The 4383-nt window shown below is 36.5% G+C and overlaps 1 long non-coding RNA gene across 1 annotated transcript; it reads right to left on the reverse strand.

The window, feature by feature from the left end:
* Nucleotides 1–1092: 1092 nt before the first annotated feature.
* LOC113293147 lies at nucleotides 1093–3188 on the reverse strand. The gene is made up of 2 exons (XR_003332072.1): nucleotides 2989–3188; nucleotides 1093–1510 (listed from the first exon to the last, which is right to left on the reverse strand). It is a non-coding gene; the product is annotated as an uncharacterized LOC113293147 (long non-coding RNA).
* Nucleotides 3189–4383: the final 1195 nt, after the last annotated feature.

Here is a 4383-nt window from a genome sequence, read left to right on the forward strand (position 1 = left end):
TCTGCTGAATAATGTGTTCTGGTGGTATTCTTGAAGAATCAGAAGTTCGAGATGAAGAAGGAATTTGGGTTGTATTCGAATTCAAGATAGCTGAGAAAGAAAGCTTTGTTTGTTCTTCTTTTTCTCTACCCATATAGCTAAGTGGTAATGATGACGTGGTTTTATGTGATTGACAATGGTGTGTGATGAATGTTTAAGGTCTTGTTTAGTTTGGGAACATTGGGTTTGTCTCATTAACAGGGAGGAGGAAGAGTGTCACGGACCAGGAAAATTTACCGTCTAACGGGTTGATTCTCAACCGGATTAGCAGAGCCAAACCTCTGGTACGTCAATCGAAAACAAAAAAAATCAATAAAAATGTGTGTTCATTTTAAAATTCAAGCAATGATGAATGCTCATGACCAAATAAGAGGAAAGAACTACTACCTCCGTTATTTTTTAATAGGTCATTTTTTATAAATAAATATTTTAAAAAATTGACCAGTTTTCTAATTGGAAAAATCAAATGTTATTCTGGGACCATTTTTCTTTCAACTTCTTTTGGTGACAAGTGTTATGTGTATCATTTCACTTATTTCTTTGGCTGACAAGTGTCCTGGGACCATTTTACTTCACTTTTTTTATTGACAAGTGTCTAGAGAACCACTTTCAATAATTAGTTCTCTTAATTTCCTTAATTTTCTCAAAAAAAGAAACTGACATATTAAAAAGTAACAGAGGGAGTATAATCAAGAAACAGTTATACAGATACATGAGTAAATTTTTGCATTTCTTTACTCATTTCAGAAATATACATCCATTTCAGAAATTAAGAAGAGCAAGGTCGCTAAGAAAATTTAATTAAAGTTAGCAATTGCGAGTCTCGTGCTCAGTAGCTCATACACTTGTTTTGAAATTTGAACTAAATCAGTTAAGCCCAAAACTTAAATGAAAACAATGATAAAACACTATCTGGACGTATACTACTTTTAGCATAGCTTACTAAATCAAATCCACAAGGTGAGTATCAATTAAATACAAATCTAAGATAGGAGGTAGTATACTCCAGATAGAAAACAAACTAATTCCGTAGAACAAAACACTTAAATAAAGTTCATGAACACGGTTTAGTATACAATACAGTAAAATGGCACAGTTGACAGTCACATCCACACTAGCCTTGCAGCAGCTGAAAACTTGGACTAGGCTAAAGAACATAATCATGGGAACACAGAAGATAGAAATCTAAAGATAGTAGTAGTATATCTCGGCAATACATTAAAACTAAACAACAAAAATGAAATTATGTACAAGCAGTTCCGGGTGTACCGGAAATTAGACTTTATGCAAAACCATAGTATCTATATATACAGCAAAATAAAACAAAATGATGGGTCAAGCAATAAAAATTAAAACCACCCAGATAATCCCGTGATATACACATTAGAGACAAGCAAAAATACCAACTTTTTGCTCAAGCTCCCAGCCGTAAGCTCTTCCCAAGCTTACTGCATTAAGCTCGCCTCGTACTCTGTGGAAAACAAAACAAATGGGGTGAGCCACAGCCCAGTAGGGGTTACGAAATAATGCGCCGACGTAAAATGATCAACATGTAATTCAAGCTAAAGAAATGAGCATGTCCAAATTCAGAAATTACATAAAGCGTGACAAATCCATTTTCATTCAAAATAGTAGAAATGAAGTACTTGTCAACCGACGGTGAAGAAATTCGCGTATGCTACTTGTGAGGACCAGTCTCTAATGTTAGGATAGTCAGGATATCAGCTACCGTCCCGGACGGTCTTCCGCGGGTAGCCACATTTGTGGGATGCCCCTGTGGGCCTAACAAACTCACCTGTAGCCTTCCAAAATTCTTCCAAAACATGCTCAATAAACGATTGCGGCAAACGCAGTAAACTCCAAGGTGAGAGAATGCTCCAAAATCAAATTCAGTTAACCCAAGCCATCAAATTACAAAAAAGAACTGTATCATGAAGTAGGATCAGATACCAAAGGACATGACTACACAAACCAATCCTATTTAATTTAATGCAGTAGAAGGTCAACCATAGCTTAAACCATAGCATGTGGAAATGGTAAATAATGAAGGCAGAAATCAACAGAAGAGTTGACTAAGGTACAAGGCAGGTTTAAGATTGTTTGTAGACAATATTCTGTTTCAAAGCAATCATATCAAAAGCAAGACCCATGAGATGCCAACAAAATTAAATTACTACCTTCATGTGGTCAGAGTGCAATGATTAATGATAGCCAAAATGTTAAGTAAACAGAGTGGATAGAAAAACAACGCATCCAGTTCGAACTCATTTTTGTAAGACAAAACATTTCTAAAAACTGGTAAAATCAAGTGTTTGATTAAAAGCAAAATAAAATCTTTAAAAAAAATGAGTTGCATAATAATGGCAGTATGCCTTTTCAAAGTGTATTGTTCAAAGGCTTTTGGAGAATCATGCTGGTGATGTAAACGTAATGCAATGCAAATTATTAGCATGTAACATCTATACTTCAGGGTAGTGAAAAGAGTAAAATGAGAAACATTTAAGTAACAAATACAATCTTTCTTTTGGCTATCAATGAGGTTTTAAATTCATAAGCTCATTTTGTCATTTCAACAAACAGTTGGCAGGCTACTTTGGAAATTCAATAGGACTTGGTTATTGATGGAAATCAAAACTTGATGGTTGTGTACACTTTTGAATCTTAGTAAAATAATTTGTGACATTTCGAAATTATTCACAGTTAGCATGCAAGGGTTTAATACCAGAAAACATAGGGTTTAAACCAAAAAGAACTAATTGTGCAAAAATCACCCAAAACCTACAGAGACAATTGGAAAGAAATTCATGAACTAAAGTTAGAAATTTACAAGAATCTCAAATACCCATTTGTTAATCCGTATGAATCATTGTAAACATGGAAGCATTAATCAAGTTCGGTAATTTAAAATAAAGAAAACATCAAATGAAATGTTGAGAGAAAACCCCCTACCTTAATCGCAGCTAGCATTCCAAAAACGGATCAGCAAAATCCAAGGGGAGTCTGAAATTATTTTTCTTTTCTTGCGAATGTTTTGATAGTCAGTAGCAGAAATTGGATGGGAAGGGAAGAAATGCCGGAAACAACAAGGAAGAGAATTCGTCTCCTAGTTAAATTTGGTTCAGAATGAAAAAGAACCAAACGCCTTTAGCCATTCGCATGTAAGACTCGTGGCAAACATGCTCAAAGTTTCTATACTTTTCCTTAGATCAGACTAACCAAGCACCCTAATATTACTAAGGGATATTCTATTTATTTAAAAAACCCTCACATCGGATTAAAGCACTCACCACGGCTATTGTCACACGCTCATTTAATCACCTAAAATTTTCATGGAACATGATCGACAATGATTATGGTTCAGTGAATCAACTTCACCCAAAATCATTCAGCCTTGCATACTTGCATCAAAGTACGCATGTGCCTTCACTCCAAAGGCTTTGCACAACGGAAGTCTTTTCTTCTTTCTCTCTAACACTTCATGCCCCCGTAAGCATAAGAGGTTCTGCCATGTACTTAACCAATTCTCACACAACATCAACAACATAATGAACACAAAGATTACTGCAACAAACCCATTTTATTGCACTAAGGGAAGATTACAAAACTCGTCCATCACATGGACCAAAACAGGCCATTCACCCTCTTGGTGAATGCCTAAAACTCTCTCTACATTAGTGGTTCTTCTCTCAAACGAACAACACCAACATTATTGATTCCTAAGTTATTTATACTAACTAGGATCAGGTCAAAACTTCTGTGCAACCGCTGCACAAGCCTTGGACAGCCAAGTAGTTTCCATAACCGCCACTTCCAACTGCCACCTTTTGTGTTGTCACACCAACTGATGCCACACTTGTTTTGAACGGTTAGGGACACTCTACTAAGGTTATTAACTCATTTCATAACCCTTCCAACTTGTCTCGCACCTTTGGCACGCTTGTGAAGCCAATAACCAACTTATAACCGTCACTTGAGCCGTATTGTACACTTGTTGTGCCATACTGGATTCTGTCTTGCACCAACGTTCAGCTCTCTTGGCGCTGCATGTTTATCATTCCAAACTCATGCATGGAAAATCCTTATGCTTCAAACATCGAGGCCAGCTCCTTAAGCTCACTCTAGTTACTCATGTGTCATATATGCTTCACTTCGCCAATTAGCTTGACAACAACAATGCAACTCTTGCATTACCAACTTGTTTGCATTGTTCAAGCTTTGGACAGCCTTGAACTAATGCCGTAGACCAACTCTTGATCTATACTTCACTCTTGCATCATCCTTGAGCTTGGGTCACCTCAATTCCATGGATATGCATCGATGCCAACATCGCATGTTGCATCCGTC

The sequence above is a fragment of the Papaver somniferum genome, chromosome 7, assembly GCF_003573695.1.
Source record: "Papaver somniferum cultivar HN1 chromosome 7, ASM357369v1, whole genome shotgun sequence".
In the NCBI taxonomy this organism is placed as follows: Eukaryota; Viridiplantae; Streptophyta; class Magnoliopsida; order Ranunculales; family Papaveraceae; genus Papaver; species Papaver somniferum.